This window comes from Rutilus rutilus, assembly GCF_951802725.1.
Source record: "Rutilus rutilus genome assembly, chromosome: 15".
NCBI classification, from domain to species: Eukaryota; Metazoa; Chordata; class Actinopteri; order Cypriniformes; family Leuciscidae; genus Rutilus; species Rutilus rutilus.
In genome coordinates this window covers 36,144,223-36,165,120 of record NC_140220.1, presented here as the reverse complement: position 1 = coordinate 36,165,120, position 20,898 = coordinate 36,144,223, and the positions used below count along the sequence as shown (strand labels likewise).

The window sequence follows — 20,898 nt, the reverse complement described above, 5'->3', positions numbered from 1 at the left end:
CTACAGTTTATAAACTATTAATTAACTATAATCGTATAATTGGTAAATTATTTATAAGAGCTTTGTTACTGTATACATATTATAAAGTGTTACTGATGCAGCCAGGTACACTTTTTTATTTTGGAAAAATAAATAAAATGGTTTTGGAAAACAAAAATATAAGACAGACAATTAACCATTACTAATAAGAAATTGACTGTGGATATTGCCATGACCTACCATAAAACCTTTTTTCTTCTCTTTCTCATTTAGTAACTTCAAGTGGTTCATATAAATCCATTTAAAGTAAACAATAGGAATCGTTCAGTGATTTCTATTCAAAATGAAGTCGGATTATAAAAGTGCCTATTAATTTAATATTAATGACGTATTTTAAGATTGCTTGACGTAAAGCAAGTTGCTTTCAGCTAGAACAGCTTCTAGGACTAGCTAGGGCTTAAAGGAATATTTCACTTCAAAATGAAAATGATGTCATAATTTAATCACCCGCCTCAAGTTGTTTCAAACCTGTATGAATTTATTTCTTCTGCTGAACACAAAAGAACATATTTTGAAGAATGTCGGTAACCAGACATTTGATAGACCCAATTGACTTCCATAGTATTGTTTTTCCTACTATGGAAGTCAATTGGATCTATGTTTGGTTACAGACATTCTTTCAAATATCTTATTTTGTGTTCAGCAGAAGAAAGAAATTCATACAGGTTTGAAACAACTTGAGGGTGATTAAATGACAGCATTTTCATTTTGAAGTGAAATAGGCCTATTCCTTTAAACCTTGACTGTGAAAACAGGGGTAGGCCTATATCTGTAACAAATGTCTCTCTCTAATTCCGTTTACGTAAGGCATAACTCCTTTAGCCAACTCCTTCCTCATTAAAGAATTTGCTCATTAATATTAAGGTTTGGTTGAACTCTGCTTTAGGAAGGTCAGGTAGCAACTTGAGCATACCTAATTAATATTCATGAGCAAAAACTTCTCCATAGTACGCTTCGTAAATTCGGTTTTCCTTGAAGGAAAAGAGAAGTCTCGCGATAGGCGCATACTCGTACGGCCGCCATATTGTGTGACACTATTTTGATTCTTATCTGTTGGAAGTGCGAAAGGAAGAGAGAAAATAGGGGGAGCAGAGGGGGAAAAGCAGAAGAGCTGTCAAAAGAATCTCGAGTCTGTGAAACAGCGGGCGGCGGAGGCGGTGGTGGTTTTTCTCCCCTCATCGCTGTCTTTAGCGGAGTTGGGCCTGGGTTCATCAGCCCGGCCCAGTGCAGTTCCGCGGCGTCTCGGCCCGGGGAGCGGCGGCTGACACGGTGAGAAAAACTCTTGAGAACAGGCCTTTCAGTGTTTATGGAGTCGAGGGAAACGCCAAACAACTCAATTGAAAGTCGTTTTTTGTGCCTCCCCTCTTTCATGATGTCGTTCTGACTGTAAGCGCACCCACTCCGTCGCCTTAAAGCCTCAAAACGCGATGAAAAAGTTGTAAAGCTTCAGCCTGTCGCGTTCCTGCATCCGGTCGCTCTGTTCGGGTTGATTCACTCGTTCGCTCTATTTTGATTTTACCTCAGTTTGTTGACGTTTAACATTTACTTAAGTTTCAGAGCTTTCTGTGTAGTTTAGAGTGAACCTTCCAGGTTAGAAGACCTCTGAAATGTTGCCTGCATTACCATAAGGCTGAAATGGTCGTTTTTCCATTTCAGCAATACATAGATTAATGTTTTAGTGATTAATCGATGGTCAGGTCAAACGTGGGAGTTGATTTATTTTATTTAACAGTTGGCTTATAAAGGAAACAAAACTATGGTGATCATCAGGCCTTCAAAACAAATGAATGCTCTGCTTAATCTATCATGAATAGCTGAAGAAGAATGTTTTAAAGTAAATCCCAGGGTCAGTTTTCTTTTTTTACCAAGTTTCTTGGCCATAAAGTTTAATGTAATGAACCATATTTCATTCGGGATGCAAGTAGCTGAAGGCACTTTCACTGATCCAAAAAGTGTTATAATTCATTACATAAATACCTGGTAGCCTACATCTTTTTCTTAATTCATGAATCAGATGGTTTTGACATGATTGATACTGGTAATGGCAAATGAAGACAAAACAAATCAAGAGACTTTACTAAAAACTAAAACACACATATCAAAATGCATGTGCCCCATTATTTTACACACCTAAATTGCATTTTATATGAATGATTTCAGAATGATCCAGTTATTGATATGAATTGAATCGACGGTGAACTGAATAACAACACTATTGTCTTTAATAGAGATGCGTATAGCTAATTAAGTTTGCATCATCAATTCTGTTACTTTACTTTTTGTTATTGTGAAGCAACTTCTGTTATATCAACTGCTATAATTGTAACTTGACTTGATTTAGGGTTTCTGCAGGTCTTAAAAAGGTCTTAAAGGGTTTTTAGTTCACCCACAAATGAAAATTATCGCTTAATTATCTCACCCTCAAACGATCCTAGGTGTCATTCTGGATTACTGAAGAATAGGACGCAGGAGAAGAAAGTTTAACACTTACTTCACCAATAAAAACAAAAATCTAAAGTCATATTTGCTTATGGTTTAACTGAATCATCGAAGGACAGCAGCAAGTACATAGGTCAATAAAGTGAGATTAAATGCATACAAATATTTGTTTTATTTAACATATTTAATTATTGGAGGTTTGTGTAGTATTGATTTGGCATTTCACTGATTTTATTCATATACTGAATCTTTTTTGTGCAAGTGAGGAGCAAATGCCTGCTCACATTGAGTCTAGAACTACAATAAGCATCATGTTCACACACAGCGCACCCCATGACTCTACACTGACTCACGCTTTCTCTCAAAATGGTTACAGAACTGTCAGTCAATAAATGGGAAAACAAAGCAACTTCTGTTACTTATTTTAAAAAATAACTCAGATATTTTGTTGTTAATTAAAAAGTAATGCGTTGCTTTACTAGTTACTTGAAAAAAAGTATCTGATTACGTAACTTGAGTTACTTGTGATGGGTTACCCCAAATACTACACACAACACAATTGGAGTTGAATAAAAAAATATCCTGGCTCTTCCAAGCTTTATAATGAGAGCAAATAGAGATTTTGAAGCTCTAAAAGCGCATCCATCCATCATAATGACTCCATGGGGTTAATAAAGGCCTTCTGAAGCGAAGCCATGCATTTATATAAAATATCCATATTTATAACTTTATAAACTATTAATCACAGGCTTCTGGTAACGACTGTACGCACGTCTAGGTCTGGCGGAAGAGTGACCTCTGACCTGGTTTCACTGTATGGTGTATTCCGGTTACAGCTCTAAGATGTGTGTGTGTGTGTGTGTGTGTGTGTTGTTTTTTATGTGTTCTTTTTAAATAATTAAATAAAATAAATACTTGAATTCTTCTTAATTAAATGAGCCTAAACCTGCAGTTCAACAATAATTAGAACATAAATAATTGAATTATTTTCTTTAAAAAACAAACAAATCTAAAAGAATCTAACTAACCCCAACCCCCACAATTATTATTCTTAATTATATATTAAATTAATAGACATATCACATTATTGCGATAATAGTGCAATAACACTATTGTACTGTAAAACAACCCTGGATATTTATAATCCATAATAATGTTAAATTAACATGCGGATTGCTTCTGATAAATTATTATCATTATTATTTTTATTTTTTTTTACTTTAGAGTAAAATTACAATACTAACATGTATGGATGTCTTGGTTTCAAACGTTAAACCATTGAGCTTTTATTTAGGCGGAAAACCACAGGGAGACCCAGGGAGATGTTTCTTTGTGTTGAAAACAGTGGTGTGTTTTAATTACTGGCATCGGACAAAAAAAGTTCAGAAAAGGCAAACACAAATAATACTTTTTCCATATAGTCATATAGCATTAGTAAATGATGAATTTTCATTTTCAGGTGAACTATCCCTTTAATCATGGCGTTATCAAGCCATAATTGTGATCATGATTATTTTAAGCTAAGTAAGAGATAGAGAGGGAAAGTCTTTGAAAACGTACTGTAATCAGCAAGGACACCGAGGCTTTTCATCTTCAAACAGAACGATTCCCAACACATGCTGTAGAAGGAACTTGAAAGTGGGTTAAAAACAAAAGGAAGTGTGCCTTGGTCCCATGCTGTAACATTTTGAGTCATTCTCTTATGTTTAAATCTTTGTTAGCATGTCATTTTAGCAGAGGTTTCTTGCTTTGCGCTTACAAGAACTTGCTGGTAGGTTATATCAGTTAAGTAGCAAGAGATGCCAGTGAAGTCGGGGTGTTGCAACATACCGGTATTGATGATAACCGTGATATTTAAAAAATGTATTGGATTCATTGGATTGCGTGAAAGGTGCTTCATAGTGAACTGCCGCCCATACATAGACAAAACAGAACTTAAGTGTCCCAGGCCTGGTCTTCTCTCGTCTTCCACTGTCACTCCTCCTCTTATCCTTCAGAGCTCCTGGGACTCCACAGACTGGTGCAGCGCGCAGTGACGTTCATTAACGCTCGTTCATTAACACTCGCGCCACCGGCCTCACTCCGCTTTCATCACAGTAACGTTAAAACGACAGTAATTTGAACGAAAGAATCGTGTGTATTATATTTTTTTTTCTCTGTAATCGACTATTGTTTTCAGTGTCGACTCGTAGCAGCTGTACCGTTTAGTCGACTAGTCTTGTCTTGCACATCCCTATTAAAACCTCTTTTTCTTAGGCTAGTTAATGTTCACGTTTCCCTCATTCATGAGTTGAGCGCCGCCTCGAGGAGCCATAAAGTAGCGATGCTGGGAGCAGGGAAATCTATTTAGAGCGCCTTATTGTATTTATTAAAATATTGATATTGATAAGTATCGATTATCATATCGCACGGAGAAAGACAACGATATATCTCTCTATCGATATTTTGTCTCACCCCGGTACTTATCAGTTTAACAAATAGGTAGAGGCACCATTGTGACTTAAAATCACCATTGGCTAGTACATTTTTTAGTTTGCACGGCAGACTGATATACTATATATATATATATATATATATATATATATATATATATATATATATATATATATATATATATATATATGTATGTATATATATGTATATATATATATATATGTATGTGTGTATATGTGTGTGTGTATATCGAATCAGCTTATCTTTGTAAAATGGCACAGCTTTTCAAATATCTGAACGCACACTCTTAACATCAGTCAATCAAGCATTATATTATGATAATTAAGCACTATTTAATGATAAAACTTTAGTTGAACTAGAACTTGGTAACCATGCATGAACGCATATTTGCCATTTTAACTGAACTTGTGACTGGTGATGGTGCTTAAAGGCCCCCTGAAATCAAAATGTACGTTTTTTTTTTGCTCTTAGGATGAATATATTAGCCTTAATGTTATAAATAAGCTGGTGTGTTCCAAAACAATGACAAAATTCGCTTTGAGATATAAGCGTTCAAAACTTACAGTCCCTCACTTCCACTAAAATGGATCAGGGATTTTTATGACGTCACCGCGGACTTCAGCTTCTCATCACATCTTCTGTCCAATCAAATGCTCTGATATAAACACCACCTGGCCGCAGCGAGCGTGGCTGTACCTGACTGTACGTGCATGCTCAGTGTCAGCTGCTCGTGCTCATCAGCTCCATCAGTTAACTGTCGGAGTAACGCCGTCTTCACACTGGCAGTTGACATCAGCTCCGTAATACGCAATACGTCCCCAGCGGACGTCGTACTACACCGTTGAAAAGCGCCGGAGCCCGGAAGCTTCGGAAGCGAGTAAAACAAACAATGGCGGAGAGATTAGAACGGTTGATTTTGTCAGTGTCAGAATGTACAATTCTGTATGATCTCTCTGATGAGGGTTATAGAGACATTAATCAGAAGGCTGGTGTGTGGAGGAAAGTTGCCCAGGACGTTGACATGTCAAAATGACGATTTGCCATCATGGAATTTTCTGGCTGTATGTGAACGAGCGGGGGCCACAATATTTAATTATACATTTTAATTGTATTAACTGCCCTAATAACGTTAGAAAATCATGAAATTAAAAAAATGACATGACAACTTATTTATTTTATTAAAAGTTAAGAATTCAGGTTTGTTTATCAGTACCATAGCAACGCTAACTTCCGCTGGAACTGTCGGATAGGAACCGTCCGTAGCCTTTCGCAAGAGTAAAATTTTTTGAACGCATCCGGAACTGACACGATTTTTTTCTATTGGCTGTTTGAAAAGGGGGAGGAGCCATTCAATATGTCCCGCCTTTGTCAACGCATCAAACAAAGCTGGGTTCATGAATATTAATCACGTTGTCTGCGTTCGCTCGAACTGATTTGCGGTAATAGATGGGCACCAGCCAATGAGATTGCCTTTTGCACATTAGTCCCTCCCGCTACCAGAGAAACCACATGTCTTCTGATTGTTCTTAAAAGCTGAATAATTGCAAATGAGAAATATTTAATTTATTTTGACAGGAAAATTCAACAAAGAGTATCGTTTTCATGTAGTGCGTCGAATCTGTGTGGTATGTAAGACTCTCGCTCTCTCTCTCTTTGCGTGTGTGTGAGAAACACAGCGCTCTCAGCAAAGCTACGTCGAGTCATGCGCCTTCACACTAGAGTTTACGATATGTCAAATATCGCTTGACGGAGTGCGAAACTCTCAAGCACTCAGTCAGGGAGTGAAAATATATCTATGCTAAACTTATACTTGGCCTCCAACACGCATACCCTGGTGTGTAAAATTTAAGAATGTATTAGCCAATGGCTAATGATATACATTATTTAGTCGCCCAGAGTAAAGATTTAGTCGCATATGTAGAGGGGTTGAAAATGTGCAGGTTTGTGTTTACCATGGCCTATTAAATTGTTATTCTTGTAGTGTTGCATGATATACCGTTACTAGAAAGGTATCGCGGTACTAGGGCTGTCAAGATTATAAAATTTGGCTGACGATAATTTTTGTGTGCTTCCTTCATTAAATATTTGGATGAATTTAATCCTTTGTAAGTTTATAATGTTGCAGCGTAAGATTACAGTTAACACTTTTAAATATTCATTGTATAAAATTAAAAGATAATTTTTAATGGGGCAACAAGATATGATACATACATCAGAACAAGATAGGCTTTTAATAATATTTCAGTGCGCAAAACCATGATAATATGAAACGCTTCAAAACAGAGCGGCACAAAGCGCTCACGTGCATCCAGGGTGCAGAATGATGTGCTGCCTTAAAGCAACATGAAGTCACAGTGCGCAGCGCCGCGCAAGTGCGCATTGAAAAGCTCATGATGTCACAAAGGGAAGAAATCCTAGTGTATATCTGTCCATAGTTTTAAACGCCAGTTATTGTGCATTTGACAATTCAGACAGCGTGCGATCGCCAATTCGATTCTCATTTGTGGATTATTGTGCTTGAATGTTCAAAAATATCAAAATGTATGTCATGGCGAGTATTCACAGTATTCAAAATTTTTAATTCTGTCAGTAATTACTCACCCTCGTTGTTCCAACCCCGTAAGACTTTCGTTCATCTTCGGAACACAAATTAAGATATTTTTGATGAAATCTGAGAGCTGGCTCACTCCTCCATAGGCTGCAAGGTAATTTTATTCTGCCGGTCCAGAAAAGTAAAAACATTGTTAAAATAGTCCAAGTGACTACAGCGGCTCAAACTTAAGTTTATCAAGCGACGAAAATACTTTTTGTGCGCAAAAAAAAACACACAAAAATAACGACTTTATTCAACTACTTATTTCCTTCCGGGTGAGCCTCTGAGTGAGTTCACGAGAGCCACGACGCATGCGCGAGAACTGAGAAGATATCTCAGAATCTTTTCTAACTGATAATCTTTTACATTTACATTTATTCATTTAGCAGATGCTTTTATCCAAAGCGACTTACAAATGAGAACAATAGAAGCAGTTAAACTAACAGTAGGACAACAATATGCAAGTGCTATAACCTTTCTCAGTTTAGTCTAACGCAGTACATGTTCGTTTTTGTTTTTTATAAATAGAAAAGAAGAGAAAGTGTTAGTATTACTAAGTGTTAGTATTACTACATCTTACTACTGGAGCTGCCAGTTTGCTAAGTTTCAAACGATTATTAAACAGCAAGCTCAAACTCTGCAAAAGCGGCAGCCCTTCCGACTCACTCGGTGTCCAAATTCACTCACTCGTTTTCATTCGCTCCTTCAAGTGGACTATATTAGTGGAGTGATGTTGGGAATAGTGAATGAGGGTATAGCGGGCGATTTCAAACACAACCTTGAATTAGGTTTGACTGATGTGGGAGAGATTCAAAATGTGCAATGGTGGGGTGTTCCCAGCCAGGACAGGTTTGAGAAGCACTGGCTTGATTAATAGATTAGCCTTAATTAGGGTTGCATGGTTTAGGGAAAAATCTAATTGCGATTTTTCTGGTTAAAATTGCGGTAATTTTTTTTTTTTTTTATGTATAAAATACCCAACATTTTGTGCTTCTATATTAAAATGACTAATAATAATAAATATGATTATTATTATTGCTAAGTAAACATATTTAACAAAATAAAAAATATTTCTATTGCAATAACATTTTTATTATAAAAAATAAAGAAAAAAATAGAGTAATTAAAAATAAATATAACAATATAATAAGGAAATTATAATATTTATATTTTACAGAACTTATTTGACGAAATATGATATTATTATTGTAAAAGTCTTATTATAATTTTTGTCAGGAGGTATGAAACAAAAAACGAGTCCATGTCTTTAATATGAAATATAAGCCTCTTATGCATCCACTGTGAAGAAGAAAACCCCTCTAATTTGCTATGGCATGTACTCTGTGTAGAGAACGGTGGTGCTGAGTGCGCATTCTACAAGATAAGACTGTAACATGTTCAAACTATGTAAGGAAGAAGACAGGGTCGGCTTGCTGAGACTCAGTTTTGATAATTCAAACTTCCAAACAATAGTTGCGCTCACAGCGCTCTCTCAAACTCAAACTCAGTCCAACTTAGGCTACGTCTACATCAATCCGGATACATTTGAAAACGGCGTTTTCGTTTATAAACGCTCTCCATCCACACTAGCGTTTTAGCCTGAAAACGCTAAATTCACCTTTACTGCGCATGCGTAAAACCCCACAAAAGATCACTGATATGATTCAGATGGAAAAATAAATAATGAAGTTATCGCGCAATTCTTCTGACAGGATAATTTCATTAAGTAAAATATCTCCCCATTCACTGATGCGGTCCAGGTCGCTCGCAGTCACCAGATGTTTGGTCTAAAACTGCTCTCATGTATTGCCGCAGGACAGCAAATGTGAGTAAATTCTGTCATCTTTGCAGGACTGTGATATGAACAGGGTTCCCACGGGTCCTTGAAATCCTTGAAAGTTTGTGAATCTGACAAAAAAAATTCAAGGCCCTGGAAAGTTTTTGAAAATAAACACACATAGATACAGGTCCTTGAAAGTGCTTGAATTTATTTTGTGCAAGAAGTTTTCTGGAAAAAAATCCATATTATTCCGGTCCGCTAATGTGTTATTTCGTCAACACTTCGTGGCCATATTAGCTTGCTTGATTTACCTTAGTTACCCGCATTTACGCATTACGCTAAGTGTTTCCCGCGTAAGGTACTTTGTGTTGTACGTTGCCATGACGTTCACGCGCGCAAAACTGTAACAATGTATCTTATAAGGTAACAAGATATAACCTTGCTCTCACTTGAAATCTGTCCCCACATTAAGTCCTTGAATTTGAGAGTATTGGACCTGGAAAGTCCTTGAAAGGTCCTTGAATTTGAAGTTAACTAAGGTGTGGGAACCCTGTATGAATAGTGTGCAATGTAGAATATTACAATATGCGTCACACGACTAAATTTACGCCATCGTTTTTAAATACAGCCGGCTTCACAGTCCACACTACAACATGAAAACGCCGTTTTCAAATGTGTCCACTTTGGAGTGCGTCTTCAAAAAATCTTCGTTTTGATTAATAAAACGCCGTCTCAGTGTGGACGGAAGAACAAAACGGAGAGAAAAATATGCGTTTTCAAACGAAAACGTATTAGTGTGGACATGGCCTTAGTTCACAGGCAGCTCTCCAGAGCATTCAGCATACACACGAGTCCACAGCTTCTCTCTCTCTTTGATTCCCATTTCCAGGTGGCTTTTATCTGCTCCCTTCACACCAATTACTGCAACGAGACACAGGTGTATGTCATGTACGTACCGCTCATCTCCTGCCTCTCTCTCTCCCGCTGCAGACCTCGCTGAACCACGTCCCACTCGCCACACACATTTATCACACGCTTAGGCTCTGTTGCGCAACGAATCATCCGCCATTGTCACGTGATCAGTGAACTGTGATTCCTGAGTTGATGAGTAGAGCAGACTTTTACAATTGAAGCGACCGTTATCCAACTGAATTAAATGGTTTCTATTTCCATAAAGACAGTGGAGGCGAATGTAAACGTAGCAGTGGCATATTCTATGCTAATTTCACCCTCACGCTCCGTCGTTGGGATATCGCGAGACAGCTTTTCACCCCGACGAGAAATCTCGTCACATTCCTAGTGTTGTCCATTCGTTCACTCTAGGCAAATGTTATTTTAAAAAACTCCTGATGTACTTACACACTTGCCAATGCCTCGTTTTATGAGTACAGAACCTATTTGTACTACTGTAGAAGTTTGGGCCCATTCTGGGCATTATTAGTGCGGTAATTTACGAGATACAACCTTGGATCCATTAGCGCCTGCACTAAACCATTCGGCTGATATCTCTAAATAAGCTCTAACTTTAATAATGTTCGACCAAGGGGAGAAAAAGGTCTTCTGGGGGGTGTTTAGAAAATACCATCTGGAAGTTCTGATCAAAATAAACCAAAAACACGATTTCCTTTCTACACTGGTACAACTTACATTCAGTGTTTTCCTCATCAGTCTTCTTGAAAATGTGTTGTCATGATGATCCTCTTCAGACAAGAAGGGAAGGGCCTTAAAACGAGGATCTAGTGCTGATGCTGTATCTTAAGGAAATTCCACATATTTAAATCATTTTTTGTCATATGCAGTATCCATACACAAGTCAAAGTCACATAGTAATTTATTAAAGTGTTGCTGATTGCATTTAATTTACTGTTTTAATCTATTTAATGCATGTAATCTATATTTAGTTTACACAGGGTCTATAAATCAACACTTCTACAGAATTTTATAAAAGTAAAAAAAAAGCAAACATACCTTGACATTAGGTTGTCATGTATAGAGGATTTAAAGTCCTTGATGATTGTGGAGTGCAATTCTCATCTCCTGCAACAGCCGTGCATGCAGAGGACCAATGACTGAAGAAGTTGGTGAGCACTCCTCAGACATGGCTAGTGTAGCAGCTGTCATGGGATTCAGAGCCTTCACCACATCTTCTACTGCCGTTATGTCAGCGTCTGACAAAGTGCAGAGATCTCTCTCACTTCTGCGAACCTCAGGTGAGAGATATGGCTGGCTGCTGTTCCAGGAGCCGCTCTAGCATCTCCACTGCGCTGTTCCACCGAGCTACAACGTCAGTCTTCAGCTTATGCGAGGGCAGATCCAGTAGCTTTTGTTTGACTTTCAAGAGTATGGCTGGCGATGCTGCTTCAAAGAAAGAAGCCAGTGATTCGTCTGACTTTGCTAAGTAATTGAGCCACTTTTGGGAGTTTGAGTGCTGCTTGCGATGCTAAGTTCAGCGTGTGCGCGTAGCAACCGACGTGAAGCACATTCATTAATTCCGCTGCTCAAACCATATTAGCTGCATTGTCGGTAACCAGGGCCGGTGTGGTGAACAAATGAGTCCTATTGAAGAGATGAGTCCGAGCTCAGGACCCCATTAGTATGCCAGTAGTATGGCTGATCTAAATCTGTTCTCGCGACAACTTGTAGCTAACGTGAGCTGTTTTAGTGTTATTATGTGGTAGCTTTATGTAGAATGCTAAATCCCGCTGCTATATGCAAGGTAAGATGTAAATTGTATATATTCTATAGCTAATATTTAAAATCTCAAGTTGCGTCAATAGCAGAGGAGAAAGACCGCGAAATTTAAAAATACGCCTGTTATTATTGTGTCACGAAATGTAGTTTTAAGAGTTTCTCATTCGAGAATGTAGTTGTTTGAAGCTCAAATATGTTGTTTATTTATATTTAAAAAAAAACACTAACAACGAGAAATGTTTAATTTCACAATCTATAGCTTCGATTAAATACTAGAATATGAAACATATAAGTTAAAATGCATTGATTCGTTATAACGTTGTACAAACTTCTTCTATAATAAAGTGATTTTGTATGATTTGTAACCAGGCACTGAAGCGATTACCCATAAAACGTGCTTTGAACCAATGAGATTGCTTGGGTCCTAAGCTCGGGACTCATCTCTTCAGTAGGACTCGTTTGTTCACCACACCGGTTCTTTCTCGGTAATAACCCACTCATTTAAGGCCTCATTCAACAATGTTACGTGGTGTGTGGCTGGTGTGGACAGCCTGGATTTGCAAAACATGCGACACGAGTGTCACCAACGATATAGTGTAGGGATGTGCACGAATATTAACATTTTTGAATATTTGATCTAATTATTAGTCGAAAAATAAAATACTATTCGAATTGTCCTCTTCTTAATTTTTTTTTCCCCGCAGTTATAATGAAATGCACTGGGTGGCACTGTGGAGCGTGTTTAACAAGTGGATTGTATTTGATCGCATAATGTTGTCGTCTGCCTCGCGAAGTTTGGAATTACTAAGATGGAAATTATATACATGATATGAATTATACAAAATGGAATTACTTTTAATCAATTATTAATGAAACTGAGTTATCATAATATCACCACCACAATCCATCACTGCATTAACAACTGCAGGCAAGCGCAGCTGTACCCGAGGGAATCGTGATCCGAGATGATATCTTCTGGTAGCAAAATGATTTTGAGCCATATGCTTCGTTGCTTCCTTTAAGCTTGGTTGAGGGAGACGGGTTTAAGAACAGAAAACGAGAAGTGCTGTTAGTTACTTCACTTTTCACACTGTCTCTGCAACATCTGTCAGCGCAGCACGTTTTCTCATTCGAGCATGTGGATATTGTTTTTCTCAACATGAACGTGAAACAATATAAACACGATAATGCTGACTCGAGTGCATGTACGTTCTGTACGATAATTGGCGCAATCTGCTTTATTAGCGTTAATAAGCTTGAATGCTTTTGTTCTTTATATTTTTTGTTTACATATATTGTTAAATGTTTTCAACTAAAAGAAAACCTTAAGATATATAGTAAGCTTGTTGTGTATATTGCCTAATGTAAGCTTGTTCAGAAATGGTGACAAAAACTTAAAAACAACGTTTTCTCGTTAAACGACATTTACATAAACAAATTTTCGATTTTTATGAACCTGAATATTCTAATACAATATTTTTTTTTAAATGCCCATCCCTAGCGGACACAACTTGCAAACGACAGTGGTTTTGTCGACCTCAGCTTTAGTCACTGCCTTTGAACATGAAATACTTCCACACATCAGACTGGCTTCAGTTGGCTACCGTGACCTTCCGCCATGATCCTCTCTTCTTTGTTTTGTTTTTAGTGGAGCATCTCGAAAGAAGGCGACATCTTCTGGACGAGAGGCGGAGTACTGAAAATATTCACATCCTCTCAAGTAAAGCACGCACAAGAATCGATTCAGGGATTTCCCCAATCGATATTGTTCCGTTAAATTGAATATCGATTAAAATCGGAGAATCAATATTTTTTTTACCCAGCCCTAGTTATGGCAATGGGCGTATTTTTGTTTCCAATCACAACAGACTGAGCTGTCTGGCCAATCAGAGCAGAGTAGCTCGCGGAAAGAACAAATAAGATTAAGGAGCTGATTTAAAGTTAATTCCTTCTAGTGAACTGTGCTAGTGGACTAACGTAGGGAATAGTGATTGAGTGATTGAGGGTTTAGGGGGCGATTTCGGATTCAGCCATTGTTATTTTCCAACATCCTAAACATTTTTTTATTTTTATTTTATGTTCTTTGTACTGCAGTGTTTCCCACACATAGACTAATGACTAATGAAGGACCCCCGCCCCGCCCCGCCCCGCTCCCCCACCCCCACCACCACAAATTGCTTTCTAATCTGTGGGAAACACTGTACTGTATTGATCTCTCCACCTAAAACACATTTTTGGTGATGAGGATGAAAGAGGAAGGGAGGAGATGGCTGGTTGACATGATTTTGTTTGAATAAGAAATCCAAATTTTAAAAGCTTTGACGTAGTTAATCTGGTTAATTTCTTTCCTTTTTTTTTCTTTTTTTTTTGGCTAGTAGAAGTTCTGAAATGGCCGGTAACTTAAAAAAGTAGTAACCAAATTGGCCGTTGAGTGAAAACGTTCATTTCAAACCCTGAATATACGGTATATGGACATCTGACCTAAGTCTAACAATGTGTATCCGATCCGAATTCAGTTCTCTTTCACATCGTACTGCGCTTGAACCATTTAAATTTACTTGAACGTTTAACATGCAAAACCTTGAAACACATGCAAATGATAAACTTTAGTGATGATACTTAATCACGACAGCTGTAGGCTAATAGTTTTGTTTAATTGTGCAGGGACATTTTCTGCCCCTTGTCTTGAATTTGGTGTCATTTTAGTCCCAGGCCCCTGTTAATTTCCAATCTTGTTGTGCACAATGAATATTAAAGAGGCTCCAAAGACAAATAATATGTATTATGTAGTTATAAATACATTGGAGACAATACTGTTTCTCACAGTACTTACAAATTGTAGTTTTACAAAAACAGTCCTCTGCGTAATGTCCTCACAGTGTGTTTGATCGGTGTGCCAAAGCCTGAAGCTTCTGCTGCCTGATTGTTTATTTTTGCCAGTTTAGAGTTGGTAATGTTGGTGAAATCATAGTGTACTAGGGAGTTTAGGAATACAGTCGGACTAAAGCAATGGTTTTATAAACGCCTTAGTCCAGACGTGGATGGTGCAGGTGTAGCTGGGCTGTGTCCAGTACAGACATTATCTGACCACGGTTGGCCTCAGCGCCGTGTGCTTGCTCCGAAAGACAGATGTGATGTAGAGAACTCAACTACACAAAACCCTGCTGAAGCTTGATACCTGCGCATGTAAGTGTGCTCACTGTGGCTGTACAGCAGTGAGGGTCCGGACGTTAACTGACTACACCATGACAGCCAAATATAGAGACTGGAAGTGTACGGCTCATACCACACCGCATTATTTTACACCCTCCACCATGTTGGTCAGATATAGCTGCACATGCGGTAAACACAACCTCACAATGCAGTCAGAGCTCTTTGTGCTAAAGCTACGTTATAATACATCATACTTAATGCTGTCCTGTAGAGGTGAGTGATTATTATGTCATGATATATGAGTAGTTTTACTTCAAGGGATAGTTCACCCAAAGATTCTGTCATTAATTACTGTCCCTCATGTAGTTCAATCCCGCAAGACTTTTGTTCATCTTCACAACACAAATGAAGACCTTTTTGATGAAATCTGAGCGCTTTCTGTCCCTCCTTTGACAGTCTATGCAACACCACTTTGACGCTTCAAAAAGTTCATGCAATGAATCAAAGATAAAACTTATAAAACTACTACTTTTTGCTGGTACAGATCTATATAACAATATAATTTAAGTAAGAAATGCTACAAAAACGGAATAATCAAATGTAAAAAAAAAAAATAATAATTTTAATATAATATATTAATGTATTAAAACATTAATGACAGACAGAAGTTCTCTCATTCACTTTCAGCTTTTCTGTCATTTTGTGAAATAAGGACGTAACATTGCTTTTTTTTGTATCATTGAGATGCGTTTTTTTATGTTTATATTTTACGGTTTCATTTTAATGTCAGTTCAAGTTTTAGTAATTTTGTTGTGCATTTTTGTCATTTTTATAGTTTTAATTAGGGCTGAACAATTTTGGAAAATGTAATAAAAATAATGCGATTTATTTTTTTACCAATATTGAGATTGAATATGCAATTATTTTTTAAACTCTTTATTTTCTGTATTATTTAACAAAGACTAGCTATAAATCATTGTATAGTAGGAATGGAAATCTTTAAGCACCTCATGATCCGATCTGGTTCAGATTCTGGGAGTCACGATCCGATTCAAAAACTATTCTTGATCTACTTCTTTTTTTTTTCTTAGTAATTAATCTCATTAATAAAACTTGATCTTTTTTTTATTTAATTACATATACTTTTCAAATAATTACACACTAAAACATTTAATTAAAACAATTGCATGTTAAGAATTTTTATATTATTTAGCTATCTAAACTAATTAAACACTAGTAAAAACTAGTAAATAATAAAGAGGAACAAAACACATATTACAAGCAATAAAGAAAGACTGCTGTCAGTATGTCGGCCATCTGAACGTTTCCATTCAAGAGCTTTGAGTGATTTTTCTCTTTCTCATCTTTACTGTTGTTGGATTATTACCGATGACGTTATGGACAGCGGGAGATCTAATAAGCTGCATTCACACTAATGCACAGATCTCTTTTGAAATATAAGATGTGGTTTGTCCTGTCTGTTTAATCCCTTATGACATAACTGTCTGCGTTTACATTCATTTCACGTCATAAAAGCATTTTGAGATGCAAGTACATTTAACCACTTACACAGAGACGGGGACGCTCACAGCCGCATGCGATCGAACGCAGACCGCAATCTCATATTCAGCTCATCAATCCTTAGTGCGGTTTATATTGTTATTAGTTAAGTAGTAGAATTATAATCTTATCAGTATTATTGTTCGGTTTTTTTTGTGTGTTTTTTTACAGAAACACTGAATGACCAACAATATCTTAAGCACCACGACCAGTCCTGAGTTCAGTTAAAATGACAAATATGCATTCATACGTTTTCATTCATACATGGTTACCAAGTTTTAATTCTAATTACTCAAGTTCTGTCATTAAACAATGCTTGATTATTTGCTCTCTCTTGTAATTTTGTAACCTGTCTGAAGACATGGTAGAGATTGTTACTTTTGTTGTTTGCAATATTTTTTGCCACTTTTTGCAACATTTACATTTCAAACTTGTAATTGATTGGAATTATTATTGTGATGTTTTCCGGTACAGTTGCACTATTTAAACATTATCTGCACTTTTAGAGAAGAAATGTATATCTGCAACTTTTCCATTTCTGCAAGGGCTGGTGTTTGGATTTTTACTGTTTTATTTATTTTTTATTTAAAAAAAAAAAAATGATATATAATTAATATTATAGGAGCCTATTTGATGATGGGTATGTTTACTTTAGATCAGTGTTCGTGTTCCTGAGGCTAGGCCTATCACTTGTAGCCAAAAACAGTGGTGAATGGTACCATATTTACATCGTCATTGATATCGTTATCGCAATAAATATCAGAAAATATTCAGTTTTAAGTCCATAGGAGGCATGGGTGTCGAGTTACATTCAAGCTACAGTAGAGTCAACATGTGAAGTGGATCAGATCAAAAAAGTGAATCAAAGTTGTCCAAAGACCAGAACGGGTATTGTGCAAAGTTCATGTATTTGATGAAAGGTTTTGATCCACTTCAAATGTTGACTACTGTATTTTAAGGCATGAAGAAATGAAGATCATTTAAGGCATGAAGAAGAAAAAAATGCAATTTAAATATGTAATTTTGGTGATCAAAGAGGAGTTTAAAGGGATAAAATCTTATAACAAAAAGAAGTCTGAACATGTAAATACAATAAAAAAAATTAACACAAAAACTGCTTAAAGTAAACAAATGTTTCAAACAGATTAAAGTGCAAAAGAATTATAAAGAACAATAGGCAATTTTTATTTTATTTCTATATTTGTTTTTGCCCTCCTGCCCAGCCCTATTATCTAGTCACTAAAGCATTAGCTAAACCACTGTGTGCAAAACATGCGTGCCAAATACAGTCCGTGCAGACATCTAAAACCGCTTGGATCATCTTCATGTCTTCTTTCAAACTTAGTTGATTAAAACACAAGTTGTACTTAAGTTGAAAGGTATATTGATTCATTAATGTCAGAATGTTGATCAAGTGAAACACAAACATATTTGGAAATATTTACAAACAAGTGGTTTGAGGACTAATTGGAAATAAAGAACATTAATAACCTTAATAAAAGGAAACAGAAACTAGTTTTGTACGTTTCTAAACGGATAGTTTTCCTCATCACACACATGGCCATTAGAAGACTTGTTTTGAAGTACTGACAACAATAGGCTCAGTGTGCGTTGAGCATTATTTTCCAAACCAAACACATGGCTTGGTTAATAAACACAGATACATGTTTTTTGGTAAAGTGATAGTTTTCTCAAAGGGAGTCACTTTTTTTATTAATTTGCCTGATGGCCAACAAAAACAGGATCAGATCTAAGGACTTCACTAAGCAAGAGCTCTTTGATAGTCAAATATTACAGCGTAATGGTTCACACTAAATTGTGTTTTTAGGTTTTTTTTTTTTTTTTTTTTTTTTACACTTCAAGAGACATTTATTTAATTTATTTTTCTTAAATCCAATGTTTTTCAAACCAGCTGTTCAGATTGGTTGACTTTAGCTATAGATATTTCTCTATTGGTTATGTACAAATGTACCTGATAATTGTCAAACTAGGGCTGCTCGATTATGGAAAAAATCATAATCACGATTATTTTGGTCAGTATTGAAATCACGATTATGTAACACGATTATTTTACATGACTTTGGGAACGTGAACCTGGGAACTTTCAACAATTCTTAAAAAAAAATCGAAATTTTAATATTGATTGTAGTTTTTGAACTATTAAAATAAATAATATAACAGATAATACTTCAATAAGTATTTTAATAATTCCCGCAGGTCTACCACTTATAATGTGGGAAATTCCCCCGCAAACCAGGGCTTAAAAACGAAAAAAAAATTCAATTGGTTCACTCCGAGCAGAATCAATATTTTAACGTTTCCGTTTTTGCGTTCCTCGTTAAACATTACCGTTCCGAAACCGGTTTGATTAGATAAAATACCGGTTAATAACGTTATTTTAATTTAGCCTATATTTTAAACAATATGTATAAATAAGACTAATTTTCACTCAAAAATAAGATAACACATGATAATTAAACTTGAACATTTATTTCATAACATTGTTAAAACCATTAAAGAAATACCTGTATTAATTACAAAGCATAAACAGCTGGAAAAATATTGACCTGTTTTACTGGACCGTTAGACAATCGAAATTGGCACTCTTATGCCTAATTCTTTTCAGAAGAGTGATACAATTATTTGTACACACACACACACACACACATATATATATATTGCAACACGAATTGTTTTAGAAATTACATGAATAAAAAGTAGGCCTATATAAACTGGACGATCATTGCTCTTTTAATGCACCGTCAACTGCTAATTTCAAAGCAAACACTGCGCAACACATCCTTGCATCACATAACGTTAACCAATTTCAGTCTGCTAATAAAGCACGATCATTTAATGCAATAACATTGTAAAACTACAACACATTTTCTATTTTTAATACAAAGCATTAAAAGTCTATAAAGAAAACATTTGACCTGTCCTGTTTTTGGCTACCTGAAAGACTATAGAAAAAATGTGCGATACTTGCTAGTACTTATACGAAATCCATAAACTACTTGAGCTTAAAGTCCGTAGGCTAGCTTGTTTAAACGTACGAAAATAATGTCCTCCAATACCTGTGCATTCATTGAAGACCTACTCAGTGAGGAAAGAATGTAGGCTACTTGAGGCATGAAAATGCGCAATCTACGCTGACTTGCGTTACCGCGGGCGCGGTAGTGCAATTACATTCATAGCAAGTTTGTACAAATCTGGGTTAGTGAGAGCAACACTTGCCCAGTAGACTTAAAAGTACACTCACTCCTCTTAAGGTGTGCTTCTCTTGAATAGCCTATGCCGAAGAGATTGTCTGCCGATGACTGCTGCGCGGGCATTTCACTCGTCAACGTCACTCGTTAATGCGTCAACGTCACGCGTTGACTAAATTCATGATTGGTCAATGGCAAATTAAAATATTAAAGAGAACGATAAAATAACGTTATTAACCGGTTAATAGTCATTTTAAATAAACGTTTCTGTTCAGAACGATTAAAATTGACTTTGTTTTCGGTTTCGTTTTTGTTCCTGTTAAAATTTCGTTTGTTTCCGGTTTTCGTTTTCGTTCCTTGAACCGGTTCAGAGCCCTGCCGCAAACATTGATTCACTTTAGCAAGTACATTGTACGAGTAGCCTAAATTAATCCACACAGATTATAAAATCAAATCAATCATTTTAAAACTTTCTCCAAGACGCAATTTCACAAACCGCGTGAGTGTTCAGCGGTGCCGCGTCCTCTCTCTCTGTCTCTCAAACTGGGTTGGACATCGAAACCACACTCTCGCGTTTAGGAGTCGGGACGTGACGGAATTGTCACTTGCACAATCGGGCCGGCAGTGCATCGTAACTAAAGTTTATCAATTTCACTTCTTTTTAAGTCTTATCAGTTTAAGCATTCAAGCTGAGAGAGTTTACGGCTTCGGGAGAGGCGGATGTGCGCGTCATTCAGGACACAAGACAAAATAAGAGTGTTCTTGCAAAACAGAACATGGCAAAATAATCGGCTATTTACTCGATTGTACTATTTTGGTGATCGTTGGGAGCCGAAATCGAAATTCAATTAATTGCACAGCCCTAATGTCAAACAGTGACAAAAACAGGAAAGGGTGGCATATGCACTGCTTAAGCTGTCCCTGCAGATATTAGAGTTACGGAAGGAATAAGTGGTGACGGTTAACCTGCCTGTAACTTG

At 36.6% G+C, this 20,898-nt stretch overlaps 1 protein-coding gene across 2 annotated transcripts in view; it reads left to right on the top strand.

Annotated features, from left to right (window-relative positions):
- Positions 1-1,013: 1,013 nt before the first annotated feature.
- tab2 (TGF-beta activated kinase 1 (MAP3K7) binding protein 2) overlaps positions 1,014-20,898 on the top strand; it is a 40,106-nt gene continuing 20,221 nt past the window's right edge. For both annotated transcript variants that reach the window (XM_084432424.1, XM_084432423.1), the window contains exon 1: positions 1,014-1,308. The gene's annotated coding sequence lies outside the window, so the exon portion shown is untranslated. The remainder of the gene's footprint in view (positions 1,309-20,898) is intronic.